General features: G+C 37.4%; 1 protein-coding gene across 2 annotated transcripts in view; it reads left to right on the top strand.

Annotated features, from left to right (window-relative positions):
* The first annotated feature begins 224 nt into the window (after window positions 1-224).
* Window positions 225-25,280, top strand: part of LOC106050568 (uncharacterized) — a 60,410-nt gene continuing 35,354 nt past the window's right edge. The window contains exon 1 of one of the 2 annotated variants that reach the window (XM_013205543.2): window positions 225-742. The gene's annotated coding sequence lies outside the window, so the exon portion shown is untranslated. Of the gene's footprint in view, window positions 743-23,358; window positions 23,867-25,280 lie in introns of those variants that run through there. The other variant, XM_013205546.2, reaches the window with a different exon arrangement.

The following is a 25,280-nucleotide window of genomic DNA, read 5'->3' as shown; positions in this document are numbered from 1 at the left end:
TGGATAATCGCTTTGCTTTATGTGTACCATTGAACTGACTTCATTCCAGTCTGACCCTCGCTTTACTGCTCGCGTTTGGCTTTCGATGCGACAGTGTCTCTACACCTGTGCTCAAGAGCAAGCAAATACTCCAGCTCACGCGCGCACTAATATATATATAAATATATCAATCAGACAAACACTAATTTACTCACTCACACACGCGCGCAAATTCCCGTGAAATAAAAATGCAACACAAGTGTACTAGTGGGGCAAAAGACTTTTGAAAATTGACTCCGTGTCGCGGCTGGCAGAGAATCTTTAAAACACATAGTGACTCGCGAGCACTGTCTCTCTCTCTCTCTCTTTCTTCGCTGCGATTGACATTATATTTATATGTTGCCGAATGAGAAATCATTGAGATTTGATACATATATATATATAAATATCATCAATATAACAAAGTATATTTCACGTGCACGCATCGAAGAGTTCAAGCCTCCACTGTTCGGCCAGGCCTCCACTGTTGGGCCAGCTTGTACTAGACGGACTGGGAAGCCTGCAATAGAATCCAATAGTTGTGTCCTGAAGTCTAACATTGAAGTGTGTTTGGAAACACATTTGTTTGTTTTGTGTCTCTCAAGACTGAAACGTCTTCAGTATTTGATGTTCTTTTGAGATTCAGAAACTGGTGGAAATTTCAGTATACCCTATAACATAGGTGTCATCTCTTCTTAATGCGAGCATTTAGGATGTTGAACAGGTAGGAATGTTAAAAAAAAAGTTATTAGAGGTTCGCTATTTATTGTGTTAAGTTCTATGTCTTAAATAAATACCGAGTTATTTAGTATTATATATTCTTATGTCATATCAAGGGAAATATAGGACATTGATTCAATGGTACCTTCTCTGAAATATCAAGGTTGGTTGGTACATTCTCTGAAATTTCGGGTCGTTTCTTAATGATCAGGTTTGTTGTCTAGAAAGGCTCACTGTAATTAAACCTGGTTGTAGTATTAAAATTAATCATGAAAGGAAAAAGAAAAAAGCTAGTAAGTTATTTTAAAAATGATAAAATATTATTTTGTTCTCCGTTGTTTGTTGTTTTTTTTCATTTATTTCCCTAATCGGAATCGATTTTTAAAAATTGTTTAAGTGTATTATCGAATTGGTCATTTGTTATAAAAAAATAAAATTTCTAAAAAATATTCCCTTCTTAAAATCTTTAAGCGTAACGCACTTTTACACAACGACTTATCATAAAGATAAAATTAAAAAAAAAAGAGTCTAGGATGGAATGATCAAAAGTCACGTATTGAGCATTGAATGCATGTTCATTAACAGTGCAATAATGGTTTACAGCACAACGTGGCGCATAAATATTACTTAGAGCTTTTCGCACCTTCTCGATGGTGTCGTGTGAATACATTAATTCAGGACTGCTAATTAATGGCCTACATGTGTTACTTCTACTTTCTAAGTTTGAAGAGTCGTGTTTTGTAATGGAATCAAACATTTTAGCCGGCAATGGTTCAGCTCGTAGAGCGCACCTTGTAACATGTTGGTAATGGTTCAGCTCGTAGAGCGCACCTTGTAACATGTTGGTAATGGTTCAGCTCGTAGAGCGCACCTTGTAACATGTTGGTAATGGTTCAGCTCGTAGAGCGCACCTTGTAACATGTTGGTAATGGTTCAGCTCGTAGAGCGCACCTTGTAACATGTTGGTAATGGTTCAGCTCGTAGAGCGCTTCTTGTAACATGTTGGTAATGGTTCAGCTCGTAGAGCGCACCTTGTAACATGTTGGTAATGGTTCAGCTCGTAGAGAGCACATTGTAACATGTTGGTAATGGTTCAGCTCGTAGAGCGCACCTTGTAACATGTTGGCAATGGTTCAGCTCGTAGAGCGCACCTTGTAACATGTTGGTAATGGTTCAGCTCGTAGAGCACCTTGTAACATGTTGGTAATGGTTCAGCTCGTAGAGCGCACCTTGTAACATGTTGGTAATGGTTCAGCTCGTAGAGCACCTTGTAACATGTTGGTATCGCATATTCTGAAGACATCTCTCTCTGTTCACATGTAACGCAGGTAAATGAGACATTCGCCTTGGTGGTAGAGGAATCAACCATTTTGCGTTTGGCAGGCTTTTCTTCCAGAGATGAGGCCATTGCTTTTTCACAGTCAAACTTTGTATCACTTGGATGTAGATTATATATATATATATATATATTGATATATATTCTAATGTATGCGTGAAAAGCAATAGGACCAACAAGCTTTATGACTTTTTATGCAATAGATTTTAATTTGTATTTTCTTGTAAGTAAACATTTCCCGTTAGATTATAATAATAAGATATTTTTGTCCGTTTACCACCAGCGTGATATTTGATCTTCTGACCTTAAAAACATAATATTTTTAGAATGGCTCTTGTTTAAAAAAAAAACACTTAATATCAAATCTCTCTTTTAAATCTTTTTTCAGTCAATTCATAAAACACTGAACCATAATTTGCAAATAGAAGAAATATAACCCAATTAAATACTTAGAAAGACACTAAGATAGTCATATTTCTTATTCCGCAGGCTAAGACAAATTCGTATAAGTGGTCCTTCTTCCCTAGTGCTATTTGAGAATGGAAAGGGTTTCCTGAATCAGCCAGTAAAGCCAACGACTTACCGGAATCACTGATTAACATACACGACTATATTGACACATGTAATGAGTGGGACCTAATTATCTTCTCTCTCTTTTTCTTTTTAAAGACAACGTCTGTAATTAATAAGATAAGAAGATAAGATTCTCAAGCTGACCCTTTCACTTCCCGGTGATCGTTTGTGTCACTATTACCTTAGTGCTCTCGTACTGCAACGTCTGCCAGAGAGGCACGAGTTACATACCCCTTTTATTCTTTACGACCTCTAAAGTAAAGTTCATCTGCTTCTATGGCCGACGGCCAACGAGTAAAGGAAAAAGAAATTTGGTCAGAACTCGTTGAGCAAGCTATAGCGCGTTAAACAAAATCCATTAAAACAAACTCACAATCAGCCCCCGAAGTGGTCCACCCAGGCAGGTAAAAAGGCAGGTTTCAATATTTTCAGAAAGGACATCAGAATGAAATTCTATCAAAGTAAAATGGAGAAAAAGGGTGGGCATCTTGTGTGGTACCCCAGCGGTCCAGCAGACGAAAGGATAAGTGAATGTGAAGTTTGATGTGAACCTGGCCTAACTGATGTCTTATAATGAATATCTAATTGCTCTAATAGTTTTGTAAAGGGTCAATCTCTTATTCAAATCCTCAAAAAAAAAACTTTCGGTAAAAAAAAATAATTGTTTTTCTTTGGTGATTGGCACTGTAGCTACTACAGTTCACGCGATAATATGAAAAAACTACGTATTAATTGTTGTTTTAAAGTCTGTCCAACTTATATGTATACTTAATAGATTTTTTTCTCTTTAAAAAATAGTTAACATTTTTTGGTGTAAATGTAGTAGTTAGTATGACAGAACTTATTTAACTTAGCAATACAAATTTAAAAATTACTTTTTTTTTTTTTGCTAAAAAAATCTAAAACTGTTTGCGTAAATGTGTTAAAAATATGGAATATAGGTGTTTCTCCTACTGAAGAGCCTCCCGTGTTTATTACTATTAATAGTGAATAGTTGTAAAAGTGGAGTATTTTTATGAAAAATCTGCTTGCATAGATAATTTTCTAAATTAGATGGTTCACTTTCAGTAAAGAAAAAAGTAGCTGTTGCATCAGAACTTTGAATGATCTAAAATATCATGATGTCGGCTTTTCATTTTCTCTTCTAGTTTCTGAGATCTAAACGGGACGGACGGACAGACATGCCACACATAACTAATAGCGTCTTTTCCCCTTTCGGGGAGCCTATAAAAATGCAAAGGAGAAAAGAGGAATGTACCCCTTGGTTCCGAAGCCAAGCGTTTTACCACGCCACTGAATTATATGGACAACTTGGTTAGAAGGAATGCTAGAGCTTGATGCAGACTCAATTTTCATGGGCCCGAAGTCACTGATTATGATATAGCACGAAAAAAACGCGATTGACAAAAGCCATACAACAAATGCGAAGAAGAAAAAGTGAGCGGTGTAATACTAAATGACTAAACTTGAAATTTAAAAAAAAATAAAAGTTCAACTTACGACCGAAAAGTAAAGCAATCTTTCGTATAGCTTTAAGTTTGTAGTTAAAGTATTTTTTTTTTTTCGAAAATTTTGGAAGTTTTTTTTTTCTGGGTCAAAGAGAGGGGACGGATGCTATTTTTAACATTTTCTATGACCTTGACACTAATGAAGTGACCAGTGTCATATACAGTGTCGGGTAAATGTCGTGTCACTTTGCACAGAAGTACCAGCGACAAGACGTCATTGTACACAAATCTTGTATGTCTTTGTTATCGCCTTGCAATCCTGACGTCATTTCCCTTTTTTCTTTAGAGCCCCACCTTCCACCCTTCCTTCACTGGGGGAGGGGGGGGGGGCATTTTACTGACGTCATACCACCATCCTCCCCAACTCCTGTGTCGTGTCATCAATTAATGCCAAACGCTGGCCGTAACTAGCTTGGATGGTCAACTTGCACGTATCGTGTGCTAATCAAATGCCCCCCTCCCCCGCCCGCTGCTTTCTCTCCCCTCCCACCCCACCCCCTTTCACTATTTACTTGCACACTGCTTTGCCTTTTATTTGACTTACCTGTGCAGCCCAGAGGTCATCTACGTGAAAAGCATTTAGGCTAGTCCCCGTGGTCATCGACCGTGTCCGACGAGTCGTAGTCCGGACTTGTTTGTGCGTAGCCTGGGGATACAACCCTATGCAGACACGTACACACTTAATCCTATGAATACATTTTTTGGCCTATATAAAGATTCTGTGTAGAGTACACTGCTGATCTCTAGCTTCATACATCTCTTTCAAGCACATTTCAGGCTTCTGTGTAGTGCGTACTGACCTAGTGCAAGGAATAGTACACAGGGTTCGTGCGGCCTCCTGATTTTTCAGAAGCTCCTGGAAATCTCCTGAATATGCAAAATATACCAAAAAATCATGGAAATCTCCTGAAATTATTAAAAATCTCCTGAAAAGTCATGAAAATCTCCTGAAAAATAGACAAATTCTCTTTTTGGGTGTCATTCAATATGAAAAAACGCCGACCCTACTTAGTACACAATGTACACAAATCTTCCTAACCATAGCGTTCTCTTTGCCTTCCCCCCTCCCCCGAGGATCAGTTTTGTTATTAATTCTATTTAAAATAAGACAATTATAAAAAAAAAATATAAACCACAATAATAACGAGAATGTAGTAAGTGAAAAAAAAGTATTTTCCATATTATGCACGTTCACATAAGGCAATTGTAAAACTCAAATGTTTATCTGGGAAGTCTTGCTATGTTTTTCATTTCTCGTGAACTCTGAATGATCAGCAACTGACAAATAATAATACTAGTTAAAAATACTAATAACATTTCTTTTCTAACGACATTAAAAAAAATTGCCATACACGGATTTTAAAACGATATTAACATCAAGTGAATGAGTCATTAAGTATTTATTGAAAGTCTACATCCAGGCCCCCCCCCCTCCATCATACTCAATCTCCTCCTCCACCCCCACCCCAATTGTTATTGTTTCCAATTTCTATATTCTAATAACTCTATAGTCAGATGATTGTCTTGCAACCCTATTTATTCTAGGATATTGCAGGTGACAACTTCCTTTGCTTCAGTCCCATCACGTGACGTAGACCAGCCAATCACGGGTCATTCCCTGCACTGCACGTGCTGAACTTGGAGCTCTTCCATAAGGACATTGAGTCACTTGTGGCGGAGAGTCCCCGGCGCGTGGAAATGTTTCACGTGGCCTCCTTAAGTACTTCCTGTCTCGAGGATCCCCCACTACCATGCCATCGAACATATTTTCAAATAAGTACTTGGAGCTAAGTAATTGTTACTTTCCATTTTAATACTAAATCAATTATTAAAAAAAAAAACGTTTAAAAATACTCAGACACTAAGGAGAAAAACTTAGCTGGAAAATTGAGAATACACAAAAGAATATGGGATCTATTACGTTTCCCAAAACTATAAAATTGTTTACAACTTCCCACTTGTCATGGCTCTAACAAATTTAAAAACATTTTTATTCACCTGGCAACAAAAATAAATAATCGCACCCACATTAAAAAGAGAACACATATCTATCGTATCGACACTGACTACTTCCTCTCTGCGTGGTGTGTTCTTCTGCATTGCCTGGTCGTGTGGTATGAGCTTAGAACTGTCATCACAGTGGCCCGAAGTTCTAACCCTTCCTGTCGTTCTACCCTGCCGTGCTGTAAGAGGTTTGGGCTAGGACGAAATAATGTTCATTTCTGAAAGTTTGAAACTTGTACAAGTCAAGTCGCTCTTCAGAATTTCGAGATGAAAATCTAGCCATTTTAAATGTCTAAAACCTAAAGACATTTACTTGAAGTTATCGTACATCGGGGGCGCGATGGCTGAAGAGGTTCGAATCTCGATGAAGACTGAGATTTTTAAGCTTCTGGATCTTTAGGGCGTGTCTGAGTCCACCCAGCTCTAATGGGTACCTGACATTGGTTGGAGAATGCGATTGGTCGTTGTGCTGGCCACATGGCACCATCGTTAACCGTGGACCACAGAAACAGATGACCTTCATTTTCCTCATGGTTCCCCTTTCAGACCTTACGATTTTTGGAGCAGATGATTTAAAGGTCACCTGTTTCTATGGCCTTAGGTGGGAATATATAGTTTTTACTTATTACAAATTTAAATAAGTATAATTTTATTTTTAAATACATCGGTCTTTGTTTATTTGCAAGTTGATGGAATCAGATGTTAGGCAATGACATTATAATGGTAATGCATAGTTACACGACTTTAATTATGCTATCAGTCACATAAATTGCAATGGCATTATTTCTGTGTGATCCTAAATACCTATTCGAGTTAAGTCTGCATAATCTCCCTATTTAACATTGCATCCTCTTAGCTCAGTCTCCTGGCTCGAAGTACAGAGACGTGAATTCATTTATTTATTTTGTGGACATCTGTTACAACGCAGATTGACTTTTTTGTTCAAATCCTGCTAGAAAATCACATGATTGTATGGAGGCTTTCATTTGAATCTCACTTCAGACTCAAACCAGCCTCATTTTAAGGGATGTATCTACGTTTAATCCACATTTTAGTAATTAGGAATTAATTAAATACTATTTGTCTTCTCTCTTTCTTTCTCTCTCACACACACACAATATATATATATATATATCAGGCTTGTCTTCGAATTCGAAGATTAATTAATGAGGAATGCAGTATTTCCCGTGGCTACGCAGACCTAGCAAAGTCGGATAATTTCATAGCTAGATATCTATGAGAAGAGTATAAGTAATCAATCCGAAGTAGCAAATACGAGTACACTGTAGTCGAATATTTTTTCCTCACGACATTGCTGCCAACTGTCAGACGTAAACTATTTTTGGTACAAATTTGAAGAGAAATATTCAAAAAGCCTAAAAAAATAGATTTGCTATCTTTTGTGAAAGCCCCTTTCTTACGGATTCCCCTGAGCTGTAGCTCCACCCGCCCTCTCTTCAATCCGACCCTGTATACAGACATACAATTAGTTTTGTTTTGTTTTTTCTTGATGGGGAAGGGGTAGCTAACAGGCATTAATGACTGATTTTTAGCGAATTATGAAAGGCAATCGCTTATCACCCCTTTTTTTAAGGTGAGTTTTTCTTATAGTCGTGACCCTTGTCGCACTTGATTTGCCAAATGTATGGTGCACTATGTCACCTCAGTACATAATAAATGCGCATGCCATCTGTACAATAATTGCACTAAGTAATGGCGATGGGCATCTAAAAGGGAGAGTCACGAAGGTTTAACTTCATTTTAATATTTTATTTGCATACGCATGGCTCTACATTGAGTGTTAACTCCCCAACAACTGACGAAGATAATTTGCGAGCTACAATTTTTAAAGAAATTCCTTTTTTTTTTTTGGTTTCTCATACAATATCCGTAATGTCTTTTGTTTTCTGTAAAATTGTGTGATGTTTCTCCAAGCAATATTTTATTAGTAAGTCAATGAAAGGCTGTGAGTGTGTGTGTGTGAGTGTGTGTGGGTTGTCAAAAGGAAACTGTATATCAAGGGTGATACATTTATGATTAACAGACATTTTCGTAAAAAGCATTTCCGATACTTCTCAGCACTTTTTAAAAGAAACAAAACAAAAAAAAAAAAAAAAAACCCACAAAAACTCATCCTCCATGCTGCATCATCATGCTCAGCTTAGCTAGTGCGGAACTGCGTATCCTGGTTACGCATCGCCCTCTCGTATTTGTCATACGCGAACACTTACTCAAGGACATTTATACCAATGCTCAACTATTTCTAAAAAAAAAAAACAATAACCTCTGCATTGTAAGATGACGCATAATTTCGACTATTGTACAGTTTTGTTTTGTTTTTTCTTTTAGTACATAGTTGTCTCTCTTGTCAAGTGTCAAATATTTGTCATAATAAGATAATTTGAAGTGTTTTCCCAAGGATGATTTTTTTCCCTATGTAAAAATTTGAAAGAGAATTTAAAAAAAAAAGGAAATTTGAAGAGCTTTAATCATGTAGAGCTTACGAAATAATAAACTTCTCAGGGAACAGCAGAGTCTGTTGTTGTTTTTTTCTTCGAAAACATGCTATATTATCTTAATTATCTATATGAGTAGGCCTATATTCAATTTTGAAACAGCTAACTGGAGGTATACCCCGTTGAGCCTACCATAATTTTATGTGTATATATATATCTATATTCTAAGGTGCTCAAAAGTCACAAGTCAACAAGAGAAAAAAAAAGACAATACTGTCTTTATACAACTAATAGAGCGGTTATTTGTCTCTTTATCACTAATTTAGATTTATTTTAAAAAGGAACATTTGTACCCTGCCACACCCCCACAAACCGAGAAAGAATCCTGGTTAGGCGAATGTATAGGTCCACTAGAATATATACTATTCCAATGATAGTCCTTTAGATCTAGATTTAGAAGACGATACGCAAAATGTTCCTGAACATTAACTAAACTCTTGAATGAATAGGGCATAGACATATATATATATCTACTACTAGACTGGAAACTGGAAATAAATTCTTATCCGCGACTGATCGATCGTGAGCATTTTGTAGAAAGTTGGATCAAGGCGTTGTTTTGTAAAGTAGTTCAAAGAAGTAAAGTTGTTGTTATTTTCAACCCTAACCTATGTAACATATAATTTTATTTTTTTAGATCTACACCATAGACATAAATAAATATAGACTGGCCGATTAAAGAGTTTTATGAAACGAAAATTTGTGACTTACAATTTTGTGTACTTTATTATACAGCATTTATGAGCAGTATAAAAGTTAAGTATTCATATCTATTTCAGCCATAAACTATATAACTATTACAATATTTTCACTTTTTTTTTAAATCTCTCAGCGTGAAGATCATGCAATTTTTCATAATTCGGAAATCCGAATACAATAGATATACATGTTTTCAAATTACATAAAGTTACTTCCTTTTTACAGTCTATATTTAGCTATGTCTATGATCTACATCTAGTACAAAAAATTCTCGACATTTTGTGTAGTGTTCAAAAGTCTCCATGTCCAGTCTAAATATAGTATATATAAGTCCATGGAATAGGGCCTACATACGGAAATACCCGAAGACGTATAGTCCGTGCAAGAGAAATATATTCTCTTTCTCTAAATAAATTTTAATTATTTTTTTTCAACTTTGAAAACTAGCCAACCAGCTAGAAAATCTTTTCCTAACGATATACAGCAAGTATCAAATTTCTAGAAAAATAGTTAGAGTCGTTTTCGAGATCTGTGTTCCAAGGCCCCCCCCCCCCCCACACACACTTTTACAATAAAGTACCAGGTCTATGCAATTATAAGTTGAACAGAGGTATTGTAAAAACATCATTTATTTATATTTAAAATGTCCCACAAAGTAGTATGGCTGGGTAGCTAAGTTGATAGTGCATCGCGCTTGTAGTGCGAATGTTGTCGAGGTTTTTTTTTCAATGAGTTGCGGTCCTATATGATGTAAAGGTCATCTGTTTCTGTGGCCTACGGTTAATGAAGGTGTCACGTGGCCAGCACAACGACCAACCGCCTTTACTTTTCCCTAACTAATGTCAGGTACCTATCAGAGCTGGGTGGACTAAGAGGCGCCCAAAGATCCCGAAGTTAAAAATCCCAGTCTTCACCCGGATTTGAACCCGGGATCCCTGGTTCGGAAGCCAAGGGCTTGACGCTCAGCCACCACGCGTCCTATTTAATGACAAATAAAATATAATTGTTTTGTTTGCTGTACTTTTTGAACTTATGATTTAAAAAAAAATGTATATCACTTAATGTAAAATAAAATGCGATGTTATTCTTTGCCCTGGTCATTGGAGATTTTTGATTAATGTTTGAAACAGATAAACTAGAAAAAAAATCGTTTTGAGACGCTAAAGGTCGCGTTGACATTTAATTCTGGTCGAAGAGAATTAAATTGGTGGGTGGGGGGCTGCAAGATCTTTTATTTAGCCGTAGTTTAAAAATGATCGATTACCCTATCAATCAATCGGGGTAATATCTGTGAAGGCTTAAAGTGCGTTGCAGTATGTGTGTGGGCCATCACTTAAGTTAATGAAAGAATGGTTGCAGGTTTTGTTCTCTTGAAGAAAGGTCTCCTTTAAACCTCCTCTCTTTTCACACAATGCACACACACACACACACAGACATACACGTATACACAGACCTACCGCAGATATTTAAGTGAATGCACAATCAAGTTTACTCACTCAATCTTCATACAGCCCACACACACACACGCTAAATGTTCTCCCCCCCCCCCGTCCTCCACGGTTAAAAAAAAAGGTATACGCTCATACTGATGACTTGTTAGCTTTTTATTAAATGAGTTGAAACATAACTCTTTTGTATCACTAATGAAATGAAGACGTCATAGGCTAGATAGAAATTTTAGAAGCTTAAACCCAGCGGTCATTGTAAGTTTAAACCCAGCAGTCAGCATCTACTTAGACTTCGGTTGTAGTATTTGTATGCTTTTAAATGATTATCTCCCATTTAAACACATTGTCCGCAGAAATCCTTTAAGCTTAATGATAATAACAATTGACCTCCTTGACATTTTTCTGGCACTGACATTAATAATATGGTAATAAAATATTAACTTTAAATAAAATAGTAAACTAACGTGTTATCGCACTATTTGCGAATAGAACAAGCTTGAAATTTTAATAGAGTAATATATTATACTACTATAACATTGATTTTTTAAAAATATGTTTGGATACTCAGAACACTACTAGTCACTAAGCAGGGATTAGTAGCTTAATTTATTAACTGCAAATACAATAAACAACAAAATATAAATACTCTTTTTTATGATGTATATAGGCCTACTTATTAAATTGGGCCTAAAATATAAACTATAATGCTATACATTAGAAGATTTTCTGTATCTTTTTAAATAGTCGCCGCATCTAAAAGTAATGTAGAATCCATTGACCTGGCGTTTGAGACTCATTGACGAAGAACGTCTACTTACATATGCAAGGTAAATACCTGCCCCCCCCCCCTGTGTGTGATATGTGTGAGTGAAAGAGAGAGAGACACACACACACACACATGGTGTCATGGCCAGGTCAACGTATCGATCTCTCAGGTGTAAGGAGCATCGATTTTTGTTTTGTTGTGTCCATAGCCTTTTCTGGTCATTGTCTGGACCCAGTCCTTCCTTTTTCCATTGTATCTCTGTCCTCACCCTCTCCTAACTAGCACACTTTTACAGTGTTGGTCTACATGAGTGCAAGTTCTTTGTCTTTGACAGACTTGTATCTTCAGTTCAAACACTTAACCACCAAAGAGGTTACAAGAATCATAGAGAACTATGTCTATTGAAATGATGTGGTTGGTCTGCAAAAGTATTCTCCTCAACTGGTATTATTGATACTAGTAAAAATATTTTTTTATGCTTATTATCAATCAATTTGTTGTTGTTTTTTTTTAAATATAACCGCAAAGCACTATAATGAATGCATAAGCCGATATGGCAAGGTTTATATACCTTTTAAAGTATGTGTGTAAAGTAAAGTTCCCCTCTCAGACCTTGTGGTCTATAGGGCAGATGATGTAAAGGTCATCTGTTTCTATGGCCAGCGGTTGACGAGAGTGTCATGTGGCCAGCACAACGACCAACAGCCTTTACTTTCCCCCAACTAATGTCGGATACCCATTAGAGCTGGGTGGACTCAGAGGCGCCCGATGATCCCGAAATAAAAAATCTTCACTAGGATTCGAACCTCGGACCCCGGTTCGGAAACCAAACGCTTTACCGCTCAGCCACCTCGCCTCTACAAAATATGTGTGGCTGAGTGGTAAAACGATTGGTTTTCTAGGCGTAAGGTCTCGAGCTTGAATCCCAATGGTGACTGTGTTTTAAAACTTCTGGATTTTCAGGTTGACTTTGAATCCATTAAAACTCTAATGGATACTAGAAATTAAATGCTAATTGTCGTTGCGCTGGCCACCCACAACCTTAACCGTCAGCTATAGAAACAGATGAGCTTTACATCATCTGCCTCCATAAATCGCAAGGTTTGAAAGGTTTCTGCATTGGAATGATCACTGAAGAATTTTTGGAATGGTTTGGTTGTTCAGCAGCAGCATTCTTCTCGGGATGACACTTTTTTTTTTTTTTGTTACTTTAATTTTTTTTTCTTCAGTTTTTGTGTACAGTCGTAACACAGATAATTGTTTGTTTGTTGTTTTTTTTAATATAAAACAGTACATAATTAATGTATAGCCTGCATAATACAATTTATGTTCTCTTAATTTACTTCAAGTATGTATATATTTTAGGATTGTATTGAAATGTACTTTAAGATTCTATCCGTTTAATTTCTTGAATCATGAAGCGTTATAGGCTCGATAGTATGCCCCTTCCAATATAAGGCATCGCCGCTCCATAATACTCCCCTCACCGTACACACCTTGTGACAACGTGTTGTCTGCTGAATCGATCTATTGCATCAGTCCAAGGACTACGGGACTACTTTCTTTTTCGCTTTACTTCATTTATGTTGACGCGGGAGTAATGAGTTGATATCATGGATGTATTCCTCCACCTGGATCATTAATTTTAACATTGTCGAGGAAACAGTTATACGATCATGACATACATATATATATTATATTAATAATTAAGGTGAATCGCAATTTATAATATGATGATGATCTTGACCAGACTAAAGTCAACGTGGGTAGTTAATCGTGTGGACTGGAACGTCTGTCTCCGTATTAATGAGATGGCAACAAAATGGAATATTGCTTATTTAAATAGGCCTATAATATAGGGTTACATTTGTGGCGTGGTGGCTCAGTGTAAAGCGCTGGGCTTCCGTACTGAGCGGTCTAAGGTTTGAATCCCGGTGAAGACGGGGATTTTGACGATTTTCATGATTTTTAGGACGTCTCTGATGTTGGGGAAAGTAAGGGCGGTTTGCTGTTGTGCTAGTCCCATGACACCCATGTCAGCCTTAGAAGCATCTGCCCCATAGATCGCAAGGTCTAAAAGGATTACTTTATATTTTATTTAATGGTGACAGCTTTTTTTTGTTTCTTTTGATATTTGTTTGCAACACATCGGTATGCTCTTTATTACTGCAGTACTGAAAACGACACTATATATATTTAAATGAAATATGTAAAAATACATTGTGCTATTCAATAGTTTTGGGAAATCTTGAAAATCCGCAACTCCACCATTTTTTTTTAAAGTAGACAAAGATCTCTATTGTTCTCTTGCTCGTGACAATAATGAGTCATTGTCTCACAATAATAACTCGAGGTCACTCTTGTGATTGTATAGCATAATATTGTCAGTGCGACTGACCCAAATGAGCAGCTAACCAGTTGTACATGTACGTTTTATTGTGTCCCTTATTTTATTTATAACTCAACGTTTTTATTTACAATGATGAGCATGTAGATAGTCTATTCATATGCACTTGATACATTTTTATTTAAAGCTACCAAAACCTCAACGGAGACTATTTTGCCTACTACAACATGAAGTTAGGTTGGACTAAAAAAGACACTCGCAATCTGTCATATCTCTATTTACAAATCAGGTACAAGCAGTGTACACGTTATTTCTCCCACTTCCCATTCTAGGATCAAGTTGTAACTTTGCACAGTTACTTATTGTCGATGACAACACACGAGTCAACCGAAAAATAAACCAATTATTATATCACTTAGTCGTAATTAATTAATTTTGTTTATATAGAGATCGTGTTGGCTAAGGGGAGATAAAAATTGTGCATAGACTTACGGTCGTTTGCTAAAGATTTGAAACTAACAAAAGATTTCCATAAAACCTAATATTTTTTATTATAAGTATTTTTAGCTCAGAGACTACCATGTCGACTTTGCATCATGGAGGACCGAGTTGTAATTCAGGCTCAGAAACTTTTTAAAAACATTGCTTTTGAAAACATGGAAACTTTCTTCCAGTTTACCCCCTTTGTCTCGTACAAACTTTGAACACACTATTTCTCCTACACGGAATATAATATGAAGTTGAAACTTTACACAATTATTTACTTCACCCGACAAAACATGAATCAATAAAAACACAATTACCTATCAGTCAATTTTAATTAATTATTGCTAATTATTTTGTTTGAAATAGAAAAATGGAAAAAAAATCTACATTATTGAGAGATATAAATCTTAATGTGGATTTCTTTCCCTTAGATAATCTTTTTTTTTTTTAAATATTGTGTATATTTTCTTTGTTTCTCTGATGTATATATCAAAATTACACATTAGATTAAAATCCAAAATCTATTTTTTGCACACAGTTTTTTTTTTTCAATTGGATAAACCCCAAACTTAGATTACACATTCTTTATAACTCTTTAGACTAGATTGGTTTGGTCACTGCGTAAGTAATTTGGTCCTCTTGTGGGCCATTTAGTAATAGAGTGGATCTCTGTACACAAAGCAGCATTGGGCACGTTCATCCTTAGAGTGGGACCTGCCCCCCTCCCAACAAAGCTGAATCGGATACACATCGGTAACCATGCGCCCCCCCCCCCACCCCCTTTTATTTTTTTGGTCCTTTCTTTATTTCTAATGACTATCTTCACCCAGGTAAATGTCTCGCTCCACTGACGCTTATTCCTGCGTCACCGGGTCGTAACCTATGCAGTTGTCCGTCCGCATTCTCTTAACCCCACAACTACGATCCTACCTATTCTTTTGTCCGCTCTCTCCCACCATTTCACTTACCGCCCCTTCAAATTCCATTTTTTTACAATTCACTGTAAAAGAACGCTAAATGCTAATACCCCCCCCCTCCACTTTTTCGTTTACCCCCCCCCCCCAGTTTGTCCCACGTGGCACCTTCCTCCACGCCTATGTCCCACCCGGCGCCCTCGGTGGTGGTGGTGTTGCCCACAGCAGCCGATATGACGCTTTTGACATGCAGCAGCTTGCCGGCGTCTCGTTCATTCAACATAGGCGCTGCCCGGCGACGGTGCTGCGAAGACACGTTTTAGGTTGTTGTTTCTTGCACCCCTTTGAATGTGTCCAGATCATAAAATATTGATGACCCTCCTTATTCTCACCCTCATTTTGTACGTTGAGTCTCTTAACTTTTATTTTTTTTTTATAAAAAAGTGTAAATGTGACCCAAACGCCTCCCCATACCATAGCCATTGCAAAGCCTGTACAGATAGATGTATTAGTGGAGTTTCACTCGTGTGAGAATAGATGTCTTAAAGTCACAACTATAAAGGCTTATCATAGATGTAAGTGTATATATACATACCTGAAAGTTCTTTAACTTAATTATTATCTTACCTTTACCTATCTCTTAGTCTGTTGGATCTTTGGGGGACCATGCAAGATTTTCTTACCGTCTTTCTCCATTCCTATTTATCTCTTGCCTTAGATAGAGCCTCTTTCAATGGCAGGCCCGTTCATTCTTTTATGTTGTCTTCCCATCACTTTCTCTGTCTGCCTCTTCTTCTTTTTCCTTGTGCTTCTCCCTGAAGGAAGGTCTTTGCGAGACCTGGTAATTTGGTCATAGATTTTTAGCTTGCGTTTTTTTACGATCAGGTCATCGTGGGGTCCAATCGCTGTAGTAACCATGTCTCTAATCTCTTGGTTTTTGATGCGGTCTTAAAATTATTATTATTATTTTTAAGGCATGATTTTTTTTTAAAAAGGAGAGGGGCAATTCATTAACAACTACGTGAAAGTGAATTTGAGTTGTTTTTTTTTTTCTTATATGGTTGCGATACTGGGTTGCGGAGGAGAGAGAATAGCTGCAAAATATCATGAAATTAGATTTTTAATATCTTTTCTTCTAGTTTTTGATATCTAAACATGACAGACGAACGGACGCACAGGCAATCAACACAAAACTAAAAGGCTTTTTTCTTTTTAGTAGCCTCTAAAAATCGTCTAATGAAACCGAGCATCTGCGACTTCATTATGCACTTGAGGCAGACGTTTCGTAGGGACCGGATATAGCACGCGGGCCGGAATTTGAGCATCACAAAAGACATGCAAGTTATTGCATAAGATAAAAAAAAGACCAGTAGGCGGATAGCTTCCCCAGGAAATACAGCAGAAGTAGTATGATCAGTTGGGAAAACTCACTTGCATGAACCCATCATATTTCACAAGGTAATGCACTTCAACCTATTGTAGCGAGGCGTTGGGAACTTTTATCATAAGAATCCGGGACGACTGTTGACACCAAATACTGGTCTAAATACTTCAGTCCTTGGGAAAAGTGGGGGGGGGGGGGGGCGTAAACAAGAAAGTTGAAGTGACTAAAACATTCGCAGTTATGAACGACACATGCGGAATTAGTTTCACTATCGTCATTCGGCAGCTGCTGCTTCGATTGATTAGTCCACTGGGTTGTTTGATAGTACGTCATCAATATCTGAGCTGAGCTAATATTAGAAGATATTTTTTGTTCTTAATGGTATTTGTTTTCTCTCCTTGTATTGTTTTTCTTTTTCTTATCCGATAAATCCACAATCTCAGAATATTACATTGTATAAAATATAAGAGAAATGTTTATAAAAATACATTTGATATGCATTAGTTTCATGCATATAATGTCTTTGTGGGAGATTATGAAAGAGAAACTAGGTCAGCTCAAAAAAGACAAAAATAAATAAATAAGAATGTGCATACTTGGTCGAGTCATAAAACTGCCCCCCCCCCCCCATCCATGTTGATGGAAGGGCACAAATTTTGGTTCTGATTTTAAAGCCCGTAAATCTTCTCACTTACCTGACCCCAGCTTAAATTTAGTTTGGTTCATTTTTGTAAGTTTGTATTTTTTTAAAGTTACCCGGTAAACTTATTCACGTTTTAGTAACTTTTTTTTATAACGACGATTTATATGTACACATACCTCTAAAGCTGCACATATAGCAGTTCTCAATATATAATGTTCCCTAATATGTGACGATTAATACATCATTCATAAAACGCGGCCCTTATACATCATGATCAATGGATATGATTATGGACTATATTCAACTGGTTCCGTTCCATTATCGAATAGGCGCTCACTTACTTAAGACGAAGAATAGACATTCGTAATAGAAGAAGTACACACGGAACAGGCGTTCACTTATTTGAGACGAAGAATAGACATTCAAGAATAGACATTCAAGAATAGACATTCAAGAATAGACATTCAAGAATAGACATTCAAGAATAGACATTCAAGAATATGCATTCAAGAATAGACATTCAAGAATATGCATTCAAGAATAGACATTCAAGAATTGGCATTCAAGAATAGACATTCAAGAATTGGCATTCAAGAATAGACATTCAAGAATAGACGAAGTACACGTGGAAGGTATAGCCAGTAGAAAGCATGTACTTTTCCAAAATGTGACCACCCAAACCCGAGCCCATTTTGTCAACTTGTAGTTACTCCAACAGTTGTCTTGACAACTGAACATTCCTAATACAGGAAGTTCAGCGTGTATAGATACACCAACGAACACTCGAATGGATCATGGAAAATGAACAATATCTCAATAAGATATACTACGTGGAATAGTCTGGATGTCCTGCGTTTTCTGGGAACCATAAACTTTAGTCCAGTGTGCTCGTGGCATTCGAAATGGATGCTTTAAAACAACAACTGAATTCTTTCAACATTTAAGACAGCCTTCAACGTGTCTCAATTCTCTTATCTTATTTTCTTTGACAACAACATAGTTTCAACATTGAAGACAAACCTTCAACATGTCTCCATTTTCTTATCTTATTTCCTCTGCCAGTTAACACTTGTACTCATGTGTGACCACAAAAAAAAAGTCCATGGTAAGGCCGCATAGTTCGAATTAAAAAAAAAATGGTGTGTTGAAGTTAAAATTTTCCACGTAAGGGATGAAATAGTACAAGAGGAAAGGGGGGAGGCGTGGCGGCAACCAGTAGCTATCATTTTATCGATCTACTGCAGGAATTAGTGACTGATGCTGGTGTGAAGTAGGGGGGGGGGCTGTGGGTGAACTGAAAGAATGAGACAGAGAGAGGGGGGGGAAGGGGGCACATCTTGAGGTGATGAAGGGTAAAGATGAAGAATAGGGAAGAGTTTCAGAGTGATTCTTGGTATCGAGCATGATGATAGTGTGTGGAGAGCTTCATATTAAAATTGAGTGAGAGAGAGAGAGACAAGGAAATAGGAGAGAAAAGTGTGTGTGTGTGTGAGAGAGAGAGAGAGAGAGAGAGAGGGTAAAAAGAAACTGAGAGATAAGAAATTATTCATGCTCACGAGGCTGATAAAAAAAAATAAAAAAGTGAAAGATGAAAACAAAAAACAGTAGAAAATTAAAAGGTTAGGTGAAGAGTGTGTTGGTATGTGATGAATGGCTGTGTGTGTAGTTGTGTGTGTGTGAGTAGAGTCTACTACAATAGCCTATAGTCAAACTATATAAAAATGTTACGTTTTGTGAAAAAACTACAAAACAGCAAAATTAATTTGTAGTTTTAACACGCAAGCTTTTTTTTTTTTGGCTTAAAATATAATATATGTTAAATGTGACATCAAGACTTTGCCAAACAACCAGAAGCAGTGGCGTGATTATGTGTTTGGATGACTGGTGCAAACCTTTTTTTTTCGAACTCATCTCACAAGGTAACATACTGTTTATATTTAAAAAAAAAACACTTTCGGCACAAAAAAAATTCTTTCCGAAACAATGACAAAAATTATTTTAAATATTAGTTTTAAGAATGTATTATACATTTATACTCCATTTTTGTAACACGGAATAAATTAATTTGAAAATAAGCTTACATTTTTCTTTTAAATTTGATGCTATTATCTTAGTGAAACTCTATGTTCAGTGAAAAGAAAAAGCAACATGAACATGATGAAAATGGAATACAGTAGATATTTCAAAGGGTTTAAATGAGATTCAGTTATAGAATGTCAAAGTATTATGATATGATAAGGTTTGGATGTCCCTTACCAGCGCACTCCCATAAGAAGCAAATATTATAACGTTGTCTATTTCTTGAAGCAGTACCACAATGTCTTTACTGCAAGCAACTTTAATGGGAGCTTCTTCCCCTGTCACAATGTCTTTAGTGCAAGCAACTTTAATGGGAGCTTCTTCCCCTGTCACAATGTCTTTAGTGCAAGCAACTTTAATTGGAGCTGCTTCCCCTGTCACAATGTCTTTACTGCAAGCAACTTTGATGGGAGCTTCTTCCCCTGTCACAATGTCTTTAGTGCAAGCAACTTTAATGGGAGCTTCTTCCCCTGTCACAATGTCTTTAGTGCAAGCAACTTTAATTGGAGCTGCTTCCCTTGTCACAATGTCTTTAGTGCAAGCAACTTTAATTGGACCTTCTTCCCCTGTCACAATGTCTTTAGTGCAATCAACTTTAATGGGAGCTGCTTCCCCTGTCACAATGTCTTTAGTGCAAGCAACTTTAATTGGAGCTGCTTCCCCTGTCACAATGTCTTTAGTGCAAGCAACTTTAATTGGAGCTGCTTCCCCTGTCACAATGTCTTTAGTGCAAGCAACTTTAATGGCAGCTGCTTCCCCTGTCACAATGTCTTTAGTGTAAGCAACTTTAATGGGAGCTGCTTCCCCTGTCACAATGTTTTTAGTGCAAGCAACTTTAATTGGAGCTGCTTCCCCTGTCACAATGTCTTTAGTGTAAGCAACTTTAATGGGAGCTTCTTCCCCTGTCACAATGTCTTTAGTGCAAGCAACTTTAATTGGAGCTGCTTCCCCTGTCACAATGTCTTTAGTGCAAGCAACTTTAATTGGAGCTGCTTCCCCTGTCACAATGTCTTTAGTGCAAGCAACTTTAATTGGAGCTGCTTCCCCTGTCACAATGTCTTTAGTGCAAGCAACTTTAATGGCAGCTGCTTCCCCTGTCACAATGTCTTTAGTGTAAGCAACTTTAATGGGAGCTGCTTCCCCTGTCACAATGTTTTTAGTGCAAGCAACTTTAATTGGAGCTGCTTCCCCTGTCACAATGTCTTTAGTGTAAGCAACTTTAATGGGAGCTTCTTCCCCTGTCACAATGTCTTTAGTGCAAGCAACTTTAATTGGAGCTGCTTCCCCTGTCACAATGTCTTTAGTGCAAGCAACTTTAATTGGAGCTGCTTCCCCTGTCACAATGTCTTTAGTGCAAGCAACTTTAATTGGAGCTGCTTCCCCTGTCACAATGTCTTTAGTGCAAGCAACTTTAATGGCAGCTGCTTCCCCTGTCACAATGTCTTTAGTGTAAGCAACTTTAATGGGAGCTGCTTCCCCTGTCACAATGTTTTTAGTGCAAGCAACTTTAATTGGAGCTGCTTCCCCTGTCACAATGTCTTTAGTGTAAGCAACTTTAATGGGAGCTTCTTCCCCTGTCACAATGTCTTTAGTGCAAGCAACTTTAATTGGAGCTGCTTCCCCTGTCACAATGTCTTTAGTGCAAGCAACTTTAATTGGAGCTGCTTCCCCTGTCACAATGTCTTTAGTGCAAGCAACTTTACTGGGAGCTTCTTCCCCTGTCACAATGTCTTTAATGTAAACAACTTTGTCTTTGTGTTTAATGTAAATAATTATAACACGTTTTATTGTTATTGACCTTGTCAAGAGGGCATATCACTTTAGATTTTTATTGTTGTTTACCTTGTCAAGAGGGCAAGCTACTTTAGAGTGTCCATATGGACTCCTTCAGTCTTTAAGCGACTATAGGCGTCATCTGATAGAAATGAGTCGATTGCCAACCATTAGCTATGGTTGGAACGATACGGCCCACACGGCAGTCCCCCCCCCCTCTTCACACAGCTGATGTATCCAAAGGAGCAACAAGAGCCGATACAGTTTGATATCAACAGTATCTCAGGCTCTGCCAGGGTGTGGCACTGTGTACTGCAAAGTGTCTAAGGATCGCCGACTACTGATTTTTTCCTTAGGGTTCACTCCCGAAGTTTTTCCAATGTTTGGGTATAGCTGCAAGGCAGCAGAGTTTTGAATTCAGAGTTTTCAATCTCCTGGGTGGGTAGCCAGCGAAGGCTAACGAGTCCCTTCTATCCAAAGTTTACTGGTTTAGGCGCCAGTTACTCGCCTTTGCCCCTTCTCTTGAAAACAGTTTCGCCGGACCCAATATATGTAAGCAACACGTGACAACCAGGAGTTGGACTGGTTTTCAGACATGAATATGAATGTGGGACAAAGGCCTTTGGAAGCATTTTAAAGATAGTGGAGTGCTTATATCCATTTCCACTTCCGGCAATAACAACCTTACGGAACCAGAATGTCCCTACACCGATGCCCCATGCGAAATGCGAGCGAAATGGGTATCTAATACAACTTAGTACAATTCTGTCTGTGCATGTAACAAGGGCATTAACTCGATCATTTAGATGGGGTATGGGAAAGGTGGAGGGTGTGAGTTTTTTTTTTTTTTTTTTACACATTGTTACACCTTTGCCCTCCTCTCTTAAGTCACCTAAGGAATTCCCAGGACCTCCACCTCCCCACCTGGCCACGTGAGTGTACATGAGTAGATTTGTGTGATTACCTCTGTGGTTGGATACACGTGCTAAGTCACAAGATGTGTAACTGCTGCTAGGAGGTAGAGACATCTTGCTACTTTATTTAAATCGTGAGTGCAAGTGATAAATCAACAGAAGATTGCATGAGGAACAATCTTTTGTACAGTATGTTTCACTCACAAGTCGAGATTATGGTCTAGTATTTTAAAGATTAAAAATACAAATACCGCCAGAAAATCTTTTTTAGCAATCATTCCCATAGGAAAAGCAGATATTTGTCTTGTGTTGTCTGTCTGTCCGTCCCTCTGTCACGCTTTTTTTTAAACTAAAAAGCGCGGTTTAAAATTGATTTCGCCATAGCATTACCGGCTCAAAATTGGTGCGATAGTTACATTTGGTTTTCGAAAAGTGAATCCCCCCCCCTCCGCTAGCTCTTTTTATTAGGTAGTTGTTGTTTTTTGTTGTTGTTGTTGTTTTTGTCCTATCTTGGTTCCTGTAGATACCATTTTACAATGCAACACCGCATTTGTTTTATTATACCAACGACGTTGTTGGTTGCTGCGTATCAATGAAAATTGGTAATTAGAGGCCCTAGGCCTAGGTGAATTTGGTGGCCCCAAACAACAAAATAAAAATGAAACACCATACAAAGAAAACTCAACTGACTTATATTAACAGAAACAAAGGGAAAACTCGATGAACAAATAGTCTACGATACACTGACATAACTAGTGGCAATATTCTACATAGAAAATTTGCTTTTTTCGTTTAAATTAGGTAAGTGTATTTTTTTTAAAGCAATAAATTAAAATATTTGACCTTCCCATTTACTTTGTGTCCCACTCCCCCAATACGCCAACCCAGAGTCACATTGCATTGGTTGCTGTTGGCGTGAGTGTGGGGCGCCATCAGCTGTGGGGAGGGGGGGGGGTTGCCCATGGTTAAGTACTGTTTAGTGGTCGCAGTAGTAGCCAGTGTTCGGGCGGTACTTTTCTTTTTTTTTTTTTTCTTTCCATTTTTTTTTTTTTTGCACAAGGAAAAAAAAAAGCAAAGGGAGAGAATCTCGCGCGGCATGGCGAGTCGCTGGGCCAGCGCGCGGGTAGACTGCAGGCCGTACTGGCGTCCATCCAAGCGACTGGACTGTTTCTCATGTTTTTTTTTTCAATAGTCAAACGGGGGTGGGTGTTTAAAAACAGTACTACCGCGATAGATTTTCTAGACTCCCCCTTTTTTCCCCCTCCCCCCTTTCTGTATGCCTTATTGTGTCAGTCGTTGATAATGCGAGGTGTACTGTCTCTGTGGCGGTGCGGAGAGTTATTGCGCTTGCCTTGAAGGAGAGAAAACGTGTTGTACATTTTTCGCCGGCCGCATTACTTTTGAGCGCTGGGGAAACGACCAACACAAAGTAAGCGAGAAAAACACACACAAAACTACTACGGACTTTTCATTATGTGCAAACTGATAACTCAGCCCAGGACAATGTAGCCGATCACATAATGTGGACTAGATTCTATTTTGTTTTTAGTTTCGGTTCTTGTTTTTACTTTCAGAAAAAAATTGATTTCTAAAATTGATGTGATGGACTTTTACATTTCTCAATATTTTTTTTTTCGGAAACAAAAGTGAAAAAATATTTTAAAAATCGATTTGTTTTATTCCATCATCGAAGACTTTTGATTACTGCTTGGTAATCAATAAGAAATTGATTTTTTTGGTAAGTGATTACGTTTATACCTCATATTGTGTTTAGATTTTCATTTTATTTTTAAATGACAATGGATAAGATTCTCTCTCACAGTAATTTATAATTTAAACCTAGTCACATAAAGTTTTCTAAATACTCGTATATATATATATATAAATATAATACATACACACGCATCTATATGTGCAAGTGGTGCATCACCTATATCTTTTAGTTATTTCAAATTTGGAAAGTGCGTTTTCGTAGACTCATAGTCAGATGGACTAAAGCAAGAAAATAAGACAAGACCTAAGAATATATGTATTATTTTATATAAAATCAAATGTTTTCTGTCAAGTCGTAAGTTTCTAAAAAAATAATATAATATTCCTATAATATACCAGTTGCTAGATGTAAAAGACTCCTAGCAATTGAAATCATTAATATATTTGAATACATGTCAACACACTAGATCTAGATTTAATACAAGAACAAGAGAAACGCGCCCACAACAAAAGACACCAAGCCATGCTGCCTATTATAGCTCTATCCATAAGTTAGGTCTGGATCTAAATGTGTTTTGTTTCGTGCACGCTTAATAAGGCCTATTGTCAATGTTTTGAATCTTATTGCACCACGTGACCTTTTGTGAACCCACACCGCGACCATCTCCTTTCCCCCCTTTCTCCCCAAGCCATTTCCAATAACCCTTTACCTAGGCCGTGAAAGGGGGGGGACTGCCTTTTCTAAGGTATTGCCCGCTTGGTGACGTACATGTGTCAAAAGACGACCTTGACACTTGGCGAATGTTGTCACAACCTGGCGATAACGCGTCGCACTTTTTTTTTTTTTTACATCGTCGTCATTATGCTAATTATACGGAAGTAACTTGTAGATGTATTCTCTAGCGACAGATAGCTTTTTGGTACTCTGTATATAAGACTGACTCGAGAGATACTACGTCTATACTGTCTATTATACTTTTGTTTAAAGACGGCCACTTTATTTGGTGTTCTTTTCAGGACATCTGTCATCTAGATCTCATACATAGGCACTGTTTGACTGACATCTAGCTTTTATATTAAACTTTTGATAAAATGAGCGCTTTTATGTATCATTTGAATCATTTTCATTACACTTTATATAGTAAATGTAGTATGATATATATGACTTGCAATACACCTCTAAGAACAATTAGGTCTTGATGGGTAATTGAAATGCCACGTAGGTATTACACTACAGATCCAATGACATGTAGATCTTATACATTACAGACGTTACTTCATAAAATAATTTACGTCTGACGCATTTTATGACAGTACTTACAATACACTTCGGAAGAAATAATATTACACTTTAAGTAACATCTTATCTCCTAATGAGATCAACTTTTAATGACTTCTATATCTTATATTCTACTGATAGTACCATGTACATCTCTTAT

The sequence above is a fragment of the Biomphalaria glabrata genome, chromosome 17 (genome assembly GCF_947242115.1).
Source record: "Biomphalaria glabrata chromosome 17, xgBioGlab47.1, whole genome shotgun sequence".
Classification (NCBI taxonomy): Eukaryota; Metazoa; Mollusca; class Gastropoda; family Planorbidae; genus Biomphalaria; species Biomphalaria glabrata.
Note: the sequence above shows the minus strand (reverse complement) of the source record. Positions and strands in the feature narration are given on the sequence as shown.